The sequence below is a fragment of the Corvus cornix genome, chromosome 1A (assembly GCF_000738735.6).
Source record: "Corvus cornix cornix isolate S_Up_H32 chromosome 1A, ASM73873v5, whole genome shotgun sequence".
NCBI classification, from domain to species: Eukaryota; Metazoa; Chordata; class Aves; order Passeriformes; family Corvidae; genus Corvus; species Corvus cornix.
In genome coordinates, this window is record NC_047057.1 from 49,539,449 (window position 1) to 49,551,781 (window position 12,333).

Genomic DNA, 12,333 nt, shown 5'->3' on the forward strand with positions numbered 1-12,333 from the left:
TTTAAATTAACTAGCCACAATAGTTATGAGGTAGAAACAAAAGAACCTCTAGAAAATAGTCCATTCATAGGCAGAGATGACTCTGCCACCTCTCACAGTCACTAATCTGGTAAACTATTTTTGATTCATCCATTTTTATAGTCCTGATACTGTGCACCATTCTCTAGCTGCATTTTTTTTAAAAAAAAGTTAACTTTATTTCATGCCTTCTGGAAATGAAGCATAGATTAAACCACTGAGTCTAGACATGCAACACTTACTAATTGCTAAATAAACAAACATTTCCTTATTTCTGAAGCAAAGACATTAGAAAATTTAAGTGAAAAGTGTTCACTGTATCCTCAGGCATTTATCTAAACTAAGGACAGTCTCCCACCAGGAAAAGAGTTTCTTTTAACTATGCTGTTACTCCTATGGAATTAGTGTCTGCCCAATCTCAGCAGTCAGTCATCTGAGAGCTTCTCCTATTTGCATTGAGTGCAGCAGACAAGATTTCTGAAATTTTGATTGAGGTTCTCATTCCTTGTCTCTTTCCAGGAATTATAATTTACAGTTTAAGTGATGAATTTTACTTGCTGCTTATGTCATTCACAGATAGAGTACCAGATCAATTTCTAACTTCAATCCTATGTAAATATCTCCTGTTTTTGAATGCAGTAGTTTTAAGATAACTTAAGAAATTTTTTAAAATAGTCAATAATCAATTTGAGGACTGAATATGTATCTTGCTTAAAAAAAATCTAGTGTTCATTCATACTCAAGAAGATGGAAACATTTTAAAACTAACTACACATCACTATCAAAGAAGAAATTTCTCTTGTAAACCAAAGTAGAACCAGCTCTAGAATATCTATATTCCAGAAATATAGAATATTTATATTCCAGAAAGCTTGCATTCCTTCACAACATATAAATTCACATCAGAAAGTTGCTTCAACATACAAAAACTGTAAGATGATGGGAACTTGCAAACCACATCCAAAATGTCTATGGTTAATCTTCCAGGCATGCACACTCTTCTTCTGTTACAGAAGAGGAAAATTCTAAAGCAAGACATAATCCAGAAAAGAATCCAGAATGAGGAAACCACAGACCTGCCACCTCAGAGATTACAAAAGAGCACCACCACAACAGTACACAGAAAATAAAAATGTTAAGTTACAAGAGAAAAAGTGAGGTGAAAATGATAGTGATATAAACGAAATTTACCATTTAACATATTTCTAAAGTACCAAAATTAAGCTGTTTGTCCTGTTAAATTCTCCATCCAAGTAGTGTTTGCTACTTTTAGGTTACTTTTTGCCTTGTTGCATTATGCAAGATTATTTTTAATCAAAACCACATATTTCTCATGTTCAGTGATGTCATGAGGCACAAAGAAATGCATAAAGCTCACGGACTACAATCTTCAAAGAGTAACAGACATTTTTTACTTGAGTGGTTAGAAATGTGCACCCTTTTTCAGCATCAGTCCTAAAAGAAACAGCTAAATCAGAAAAGCATTCACACAGATCCACCTAAATTCTGCATCTTTCCAGTAATGAATATAATTCTGACCTCTGCTGACAGTCAATCTGAAGACTCCTATCTTTAATTAACAACTACCTCTTCCTATCTACCAACAATAAACGTCACAAGTGTGGAACACAGCAGTTTCATTTTTTTTAGACACTAGGCAAAACCAGGGTATGATCATGACAGGAAGATATTGACCGTTCCACAAAACACTGTACTTCTAAATCTATTCAGTTAAACCTTCTCTCAATCCTCTTTAAGAAAGGTAACTCTGCATAAAGACAGGTCAACTCTTCGCTGCTATATAAAGTTGAAGGTTAAAATACATAAGCTGATGTGGGAGACTATTTCCTGCTGAAAGAAAAGCCCTTTAAACACTAGAACCTCAAATCTAATTTGTCAGCTTATTGATGCTTCCCATGCATACTGCCAGTGCAAAGTATCTATCTTTCTATGAAGCCACTGTTTTGGAAAAACGGTTAATGCTACCTAGCAAAAAAGTTAGCATGACCTTATAGTAGAAGCAATACAGAATTCAGTCACACACATAAGCATTTAAAATTCCAAATTGTAGGTGAAAGGCAAGACCTTTAGCTTTAATCAAAGCTATCTGATAAGCTGCAAGTGCCAATTTGACTTATGGTTATCAGTAAATGTGACCTCCACTTGTTTGACTTAAATGGGGAAGTGGACCAAGTAAGAGTCACCAGCTTTTTCTAATGCTCTTTCTAAAGAGTATAAAAGAAAAAAAGAATACATTGGGCTTCACTGGAAACATCATTCTTAGTTAAACCAGCCTTTGATAAGCTTAGTCTCCACTAACACCTTATTTTATCAACAAAGTGGGGCAAACTTTATTCAGCCACTGAGGCTATGCCACCAACTTAAATTAGGGGGCAACACAGCTCATAACGAAACAAGCTCAGCTGGGTCTCCCCCTCCTCACTGCAAGAATCTAGCCCATAACGCTGTTACTGGTGGTGACTGGGTAGCAACTCCAAACTCAGCAACTCATCACTAGACGGTTACAGTATTTTTGGAAGACGTGCTGGGAAGAACTATATAGTTTGATCACAATGTATTACCAGCTGTAATAGGTGAATAAAGCAAGAACTGCCACCACAACGTCCATCTCTGAAATGGTCCAGGCTTATGCAACAAACCTGACAAACCCAGTTTAAATGTCTTCTGAAGCCACAGCTGAAGGCAATTGGGACCTGTAAACACTCAAACAGCTGTAATGGAAACTCAATGGATTTTCCACGGGGCTTGGTTTGGAGCAAGTGGTTTTGTGGTGCTTGGTTGCTGGCTGGGGTTAAACTACGACAGGGCATAAAAAAGGAGGGTGAGTAAAAAAGGAGACCACTGTAATGCTCACATTAATTATTCTGATTTTCATTAACTACCAATGAAATTTTTAGATGCATCCTCAAAGTGAATCCTCAAGAGGCAATTCTTTCCAAAGAATGAGGTATAGTCACACCGCACACACCAGGAGACACCAGTTTAAGCTTCAACTCCTCAGGAGTGAGATATTTTATTGTTACGAAATATTTTTTTGCTATTTGGACTTCTTTTTAAAACTATTTCACATTTTTGTTACTTTCAACAGACAAAATGAAAACTACTTCCTGGTAAGCAAACAAAAACCACCTCAGTGCTTTGTTTGGTTCTAGGTATTTTTTAGTTTGTATTCTCTGGCTAAGTTCCACGTTCATAATTTAGGAAAATAACCTTACTATACATTTGCATAAGGTCTCAGTGAGCAAGAAACATCACACAGATTAAGGTACTCCAGAGAAAAAAAGAAAAACTACTTTGCTGCTAGAGCTTGGTATTAATGACATTTTACCTGGAAAATAAGTCCCTTTTACTGTGAAATGGACTTAAAAATCCCTGTCAAGACTTTTAACAGCACAGAAAAATAATTCATAATGGTGATATTCATTTTATAATAATATTTTAGATCAAAACCTTCCTGAAATAACCAGAACTGTCCATACATTCAATAGAAGCTATTCCAAGCTTTTACTTCAGGAAGCAAGAAAATACCAGGCAGCAAACCTACAGCAGGTTCTCGCTTCTTTCATACTGCACTGAAGGATAACAATGTTTAAAGCCTCATTAAAAACTCCACAAGCATTAAATACAGAATGTGAATTTCAGTTTAATAAACAGTCAACTTCAGGCAGACTGTCTCTGAACTAGGTTTTCACTTCTATTTTAAAACATCAAAGAAAATCAAATTTCAGGGAATTTCTTTATGTCATTAGTATTTCTCAAGGTAGAACACAGAGCAGTAGCTTTTAAGCCTGAATTCCTCTACACTCAGAAAAAGCCTTTAGTCTGACCTCGAGGCACCGCACCAGAATTTGTCACAATTTATGACCCAGCTACATTAACCATGCTCCTTGGCAAATGGAAACCCCCAAGTGCTGAACCAACTTTTGACACTGAAGTTTTAGCACTTGAAATATTGAGAAAGGCAAGTTACACAATTCCATCTTTTTACCCACATTACGATTTTGGTTAAATCAGCTTTGTTTCCGTAAATCCATGAAGGAAAAAGAAAGCATCATTCTATTCACAATTCAATACAGCTGTGTATGACTGGCTTCAGCCCCAGGCCAAAAGCCAGGAACTTCTGAGTTCAAGTCTGGCTCTGCCTCTGACTTTCTGTGTGGCCTTCAGAGAGCCTCTGAATTTCTCTGCTGCTCCTCTTACATCTGTACACTTACCTTACAGAAAGGCACTTGCTTCGTTTGTGCAGGCTTCTCCCAAACACAAAACTCGAACTGACTCTGAGAGCCATTTTTATTTTACTGTGTATTAAACACCTATGCCCTATCAAGAAGTCTCTACCTGCCAGTTGATACCTGGTAGTTTTTAACCGTAGTAACTGCCAACGTGCACTTATTACATATATGCATACACATACCCATATCAGACACATACAAATATAATAAGATGCAGTAAGCTGGAAAATAGACAATTATTTCAAAGTTCATTAACAAACACGATGAAAAAATGAAATTGAGTTACATGCTATAATTAAACTTACAATGAAGAGCGATCTGCAACCTTGTTCTTTTTAATGCACTGAGCCAGTGATGAAGCCTGTTTTTAACAGCTTAACATTAAACACACAGAGCAAGCAATGCTCAATCTAAAATGATCACAAGAACTAATATTTAGAATAGCACTTAAACAATAGAAAAATGGCCTAAGAATGCAAAGGGGAAGAAGCACTTAAGCTTAACCAAGTTATATAACACTAACTGAAGCATCATTTGAAAGGTAAGGTTTTTTAAGAAAAATATCTAGGGAAGTTACATAAATTTAAGCTGACCCTATACTTGCAAGTCTATGGTAGAAGAGTTTTACTTCGCATCACCTAGACTGAAGCAGAATATAACAGAGACTGACACAACCAACCTCAGCTGTTTCTGAACACAAATCACCCAAATACAGCTCATCATCTTTAAAACAGCCACCTTTAAATCCACATCTGAGAAACAATCTTGTCCCCAAAACTTTATCAAAACAGGCTGACTTTCCAAAAATTAACCTGTTTGGTTTTTAATGGCCGAACTACAGCAAGCTACCTTAAAGCTACCACCTGCAACTGTGGCTTTAGCGTACATTAAGCTGCCAAGGTAATTTCTAGACTCTCAAAGTTTTGCTTCTGTCTGCTTTTGCCTTTTTCATCTTGTTATGCCTAAAATCTGGTAAAAACACACTTCCTACAGTTTTTCTGTGTCAGGATATATATTTTATTTATAGTAACTGGCAAATGTAGACCAAAACTGTCTCCTAATTAACAACACAGCAGAGTTAATTTGATGCAGAATAATGTGTTATTTTGTGATAAAAACAGTCACTCAAGGACTTAATCAGAAGTCGCCATTCCAGAATAGCTACCGTGCAAGATGAGGTGGTTAAATGCAAATTCAGATAGCTTTTGCACAAGATGACTAAACTGGTTCAAACAGTTGAAAAATATGTAAGGTTTAGGATTTTCCCATCCCAGGTCACTTACTAAACCTTCCTACTATAATTCAGAAGCTTTCAAAACATATTTGCAAATTAAAGAAAGTTAGGAGAAATACCTTATTGAAGAAGTACATGTAACCAAACTTATACGGAAGATTAAATCTCCACCCAGCTGAGATTTTTATACCTTCCCACATCACACCACCATCAGCGTGTTTCCATCTGACAAAGCAGTCACGAATGCTACAGCAAGGCTGGTGTACTGGTTAGCAAGTATTCCTGCCAAGGTGATCTAGATCTGCTCTGAATAGAATTACAGGACACAGGCAAAGACAAAATAAAACAAAAATAACCCTAATGCCTTGCTCTCTTTCTCTCTTTCAGCATTGCTTGGTCTGGCTGATATGTATCAAGCAGGTAATGTGAACATTACCTGCAGAGGAACAGAAAACTTGACTCTGTAACACAAGGCTATTTAATTTAAAATTCCCATTAATATTGCTAGAACTAACTTCCGTAGCACCAGCTGGAACCTTCTTTTATACTCAGCTGAAAAAAGCTTTTGGGGTTTTACTTCAGGTTAACCAAGCATTTTTAGAGGCAATTTGAACCTAGCCCACATTTAGATTCCAACCAGTGCACATGAACTTGTAATGACATCCACAGTGAAAAACAGAGCCAGATATAAAATGACATATATTTAACCTCAATAGGGCATCCTCTATTTCCATATGCTGTATTTTTAACCAGCTTTAAGAATATTTTTTTCTAATATTTATCACAGAAGTTCCCTTGAATAAATCAGTGATATACCACTGATAGCACCACTAATATACCACTAATATTACCCAAGTAAAATCTAACAAAATAGGAAAGGTTTATTTATATAGTCTTAACTAGGATATAGAAGAATTCATTTTTAAAAATTCACATGGGAATTAAACAATCTAATTACGATTTTCTGTTTTACAGTACAACTGGCTTTCACTGCACATAGGAAAAAGCTAGGAAAAAACTTTTTTTTTCTAAGTTTTGGTACCTTTTGACCTCTGCTCCCCTGCATATAGAAGGTATCCATTTTCATTTTTATTGTCCTCAAACTCTCTCCAAGTAAGAGGCAGAACAGCCTGGAAAAAGTCCAGCAAGAGCTACCAGATTAGAATTTCCAAGCATAATACCAAAATTCACTTGTATGTTGTGATCAAATCATCCTCCCTATGAATTGTTCAGCAAAAGGCTGAGCACAAACATGCTGTATATTTAGCTGGCAAAGTGATGTATCAGAATATATCACTTTCACTTTAGTTGATGAAGTTCTCAGTAGTAGCCAACCGCTTGCCAAAGAAAGCTGTTTTGTAGTCAAGTATATCTAGAGTACCAACACAGAATTAGAACTGTGTGTTTTAAATCCGACCCTGAATCTGGCATGATTGCTTAAGCAAAATTACATACAATTAAAAATATAAATGCTAATGCAGAAGCTGCAACAAGAGCACGGACGCTGCTACATTAACACTCTAATATTGAGGTGCAGTATGTTCTACTACCAACACTAAAATTTAAAGCGGGGGAAAAAATGTGGAAGATAACACTGAAGACCCTTTTTAAGGAAGGTTTAAGTGACACAAGACACTCCATCCTGGAAAACTGGATGGCTCAGGCACAACCAAGTTCACGAACATACAATGAACCACAACGACAACACATTTGTATATATTTGCCACAGAGCACGTGTAAAATTGGACAGTTAAGCTCAACTCTAATTAATGGTTAAGTGGCATTAACAGATTATATATTTAACCTTTCCTATTTTCATATAGGTCAACTAGCTCAAAAAACTCAGAATCTACAGAAGCTGTGGTGTGTCCATGTTTTAAAAACCCTAGTTCCAGCAGTGTCACGGCAGCTTAAGTTTTGCCATTTTCCTGTGTACACAGAGGCTGTGCCCAACAGCCACTGAGATTACAAGTGGACAGCAGATTTATGGTTGTGCTATTGAGCAAATGCTGTACTTAAAAAAGGGGAAAAAAAACCAAAACCCACTGAGAACACCAGAAGTAATTTTCCAATTGTTTTATTTTTTAAAGAAATACTTCTTCTCTGATTCAGAAATTAAGACAATGTTCTGCTTTAGTTCAAATCGGTTCAGCTGTTACACTCACACCTGTACTACAGGCAGCCTTAACTCTACATCTGCTAAGCACACTGGGAAAGACGAGCATGCTTCCCTTACAATTTAAGCAGGCACAGTGGGGTTTCATGTACTTTTAAGGAACTAAAAAAGAATGGTCACCTTGATTTAAAAAAAATTCATGCCCTTCTGCTTTTTAGCAGCTGAAACAACTATGCTGTTCAAAGCATACCCAACTATGATGGAGCTCAATGTCAAAATTACGCTCTTCTGACAAATTATAGACTACTTATTTGTTTGCAGAGAATGTATCTATAAAAATAAACACAAAAAAGCTGAAGTGGTTTTTCACTAGACTACCTCCCTGTAATATTTTTTGCTGCTCTTACTGGAGCTACCTCAAAATTTGTTGATCCTCCCCCCCCCAGCGTTAAAATGTGGCCTCACACATCCCATCCTAAGAAGAAAAGAACTCCCCTGCTGGCATGAAATCAAACACAGTTGTATCTTGATGCCTTGTTTTGGTTTTATTGTAGTAAATTCCAAGGCTACACTTCAATTCTAGAATTCTCAATTTAACACATGTTTTTATTAATATACATGCTTTATACTTTTAAGCATATTTCCACCTATCACTATTGAGGTGCTTTGAGATGATTTTCTCTGCCTAACATATACAAATGTCCATTTAATTGAGTTCAGACACAAATTGTAGCACTGTAAGGAGCAGTCAACTTTCATACTTACTACCTATGGTTTTTAACAAAACCGCCCTCACTAGTTTCTCTCCAGCTGTATTAGCAGACATTTTTTCCATGGTGTTTAACCCCTGGTTTGGTTTGTTCTTCCTTTAAAGTTCATCTCATGTGCTATTAATCTATCTTCTATTAGATATCTGAAAAAACTCCAAGGGTTGTATCTTGTGTTATGTTTTCCCACATGACTAAACAGGTTAATTAAAAGTAGTCCTGAAAGTACAATATTTTGAATGGAAAATCTTTCAATTCACCCATGCTATAACACCCAAATATCACATCAACCAGTTCTTACAACACAACTCTTCAGAAACTAGTATAAAATATATAATTGTAGTAGCACCAGTGCATTTCATCCCTAAACTACAATGCCAGCATACTGTACACAGACAGGAAGACAGCCTTTAAAATTACAATATCAATAAAACCTTAGGAACTCCTTTCAGGGGGAAAAAAAAAAAAATAAAAAAATTCCAGGTTTGCATATATTCATGCTGCTCCCAGAATATATGCTCTATCTCAACAACAAACCCATGAAAACCAAAACAAAAACCCAACCAAAAAAAAAACCAAACCCACAAAAAAACCCTGTTGCGTTCTTTAGTAGGAAGCCTACGTGTAAAGGAGAACTTAAGCAGTGACAAGTGCTAAATGTACAGCTCTGGAGTTGGAATTCACCACAAATGCAGAAAGGTACCATTCCTCCTGTGTTCTGAAGAACAATTATAGCAGCATCACAAAAAAACAAAATAGAAATATTCTCAATATGTAGTATTTATCTCCATGATAACTCCACACTTGCCTTCAATGCCAAAATGGCCAAAACCTGTTATCCTGACACCCAACTTTAAGCCACTTGTTTGATCGGTATTTGAAATAGGGCACATGTAATCATACCATGTAAGACTGTTAATGTTAGCATTACATTAGCAACTAAAGATTTCAGAACAAATACATCTTTGTATTAATCTAACCTGAATTTTACATCTGTTTAACAAATTTATTCTAGAGCAATAATGTTAGCCCAATATTTAAAGTTTAGCTACTTGAAATCTAAGGTAACAACACTAGAACCCTGATACTCAGAGCTGATCCCCTTGACAGGACATGAAATATAGGTCCTTGGAGCTAAACATCCTATGCATCTTATTTTCTTACCTCAAATCTTAAGCTGTTTAAACAGGAAACCAATACTTAACAAGGTGAAACAGCTCTTAGGAGGGCAGTAGGTGGGTTCTTAATCAATTAAAGCAAAAAAACCCTGAAACTTTTCAGTTATAAACAACTACGAGCTGAAGAGAGTACCAAGGGTGCAGATTCCAACAAATACTGTTCAAAATAAACTGTAAATTAAACTTCTCACCTTCCACCCTGGTCTAAAAGGAACGTAGATCCATAACGATCAGAATTAAAGAACTCTGCTTCAAGATGAAAGACAAGTTTCTAAAGGGGTACTAGGAAAGTTATGGATAAAAATTCTCTTCCAGAAATACTCTATTTCTCTGGATTTTTTCCTCGTAGATTTGGATGCTTTCTCCTCTACTAAGCCACCTATTAACAAGGAAGAAACAAAAATCTTAAAAAGGTTAAGTTTAGCTGAAATCAGCTGGTGAAGACTATGATCTTACAAAGTTTCTTTTCCTTCCTTCCTTCTCAGCAGGAGAGAAAGAGGCTAAAAGAAAAGCAACTGAAACCAAGCATGCTGATCTTTCAGTCACTTGTTTTCCCTGAATTTTTTCCCATTAGAATTGCAGACTCCTGTATATTGAAGCTCAACAGTAATAAGGCTTTTCTTGTCAATTATTTCTCAAGAATCTCTTAGATGTAGTGCAAAAATCTCCAGGGGCTCTGCTGACTACAGACTTCACTGTAGCTTTCAACCTATCAAAACAGTCTGCTTTGGAAAGGGACTGGTTCCTGTAGATACCAATAACAACTGACATGCAAATGCAAACAGAAAAATTAAATAAAGCTTCTGAACTCAGCATCGTCACTGCAAACTGAATGAAGCAAAAAAGATTTCCCTACCCTCATGCCTCTGTAAGCTTCAAACTGATCTAGAAATTGCAACTCAAGTCAGGTCTCTCAATATTAAGTGTTTTGTTCCCTTTGTACTGCAGGAACATACTGAATACAAACAGCGTTGAGAATTGCCCAGATACACACTTAAAATCCTACAGTTGCACAGACTGTACAGTCCTCAACACACCCTGCAGTAAGATTCGAGGGGTCAAAAGCATATTTCTTAGAAGAATTATTTTAATTGATCTTTCCTATTCAGTTACAGCCTCACAAAGCTACTTAAATGTTTGACAGACTCCTTACTGGAATGATTTCTATTATTCTCAATAGCTGCCTTTTGTCTGACCCACTACAGCTTCCACAGCTGGGAGCAGTTGCAGTTGTTGGAAACCACCCTGGTATCACATCACCATAACAATCAAGCTATACGTACTAACATTTACACATCCTGGAAGCATGTAACGTAGGCAGTAAGGCATGAAGGCAAAAAAATACACAGAAAAGGCGAGTACTTTTCTGAAGTGCAAATTCTGGGAAGACTACATCCTACAATACTGCCAGCTCAGGACACAGTTTGAGTTTTCTTTACTTTCTCAGTTCAGCCATCCCGTTCTACAGCAATTATCACAAACTACAGTAATTGATGTTTCGGTCCAGTAAGCACCAAATCTGAGAATAGTCCTACTTTAGCCTGCATTTGAAAACAGTTCTAGTGACTAAATTGTTTGTCAATCAACAGGTAGATTCAACATATTCTGGCTACATCCAGATCTCCACTGAGCCCAAGAAGGTTTTGAACAACAAAAGCCATCAGGGTACATCATGTCAAAGACACAGAATGCTTTTCTAGCATTTCCTCAGATACCTGCCAGTAACATGAGGGTGGAATCTAGTAAGTTCATTAACCCCAAACAAGAAGCATGTGTTACTTCATATATTAACTGGGTTATCCATTACTGTTAAATGCTTAATGACCAAAATTACCAGCAAAGTACACTACGTAAAATTTGAGCAGAGTTCTTTTTTGTTGGCTTCCTCTAATATTAATATTTTTTAAAAACCTCCAGACACCATCTCTTAATTTCCATGAGACACTTAATACACTGCAGAATTATTTTGAATATTTACTAGCCAGTGCAGAAAAAAAAGTCCCAGTATATACAAAACTATAATGACAACGGCCAGATACATTTTCAATAAGCTTATTGAAATCTGTCTCCTCCGTTTTAACTGTATGCCACAAAGAAACATAAAATATGAGCCATCTTGTAGGTTTACAAAGTTGACCTGCTAACCACAATCACTGCACTAACACATTGCAATGTGGAGTACATTCACATGATTATTTGCAGAATTATGTGCTGCTTACATGTTCAGCTACAAAAAATATCACAATGCAATGCCTGTGAGGAAGGGGTGAAGAATAATGTATACCACCATAGAAATTTTTTCATTTAACCTCACAGGAGCATTACATCACACTCTTACAATGCAGGAGGAGGGGCCTATTCTCAGAAAGCAAGATCGAGCTATTTCCCTTTAATTTTCTGCTTGCTTCTGGAGGGAGTTGCAAAAATAACTCGGATTTAAATTTTTAGCAACACAGAAGGCTGGATGGGGGGGGCGGGGGGGGGAGAAGCGAGAAAGCGCAGCCTTTTACCTACGTTTACTAACGTGCAGATGAACGCTTGCTTTCCGTAGAACACAAAACCCCGGCAGTGGCCAGCATCCCGCACATTCCTGAATACCTGGCGCACGCCGGATGGGCCGCCGGCCCCGGCCGAGCCCGCGCGGGAGCCCCGCGGCGGCGGCAGCAGCGCCGGGCCCGGCACGGAGCCCGGGCCCCCGCACCCGCTCCCCAGGGCTCGGCGGGGAGGCTCCGTCCCTGCTCCCGCGGAAGGCTCGGCCCCAGCCGGC

At 37.4% G+C, this 12,333-nt stretch overlaps 1 protein-coding gene across 8 annotated transcripts in view; it reads right to left on the reverse strand.

Moving 5' to 3' along the window:
- Positions 1 to 12,333, reverse strand: part of TNRC6B (trinucleotide repeat containing adaptor 6B) — a 135,952-nt gene that overhangs the window by 71,593 nt on the left and 52,026 nt on the right. The window lies entirely within an intron of this gene.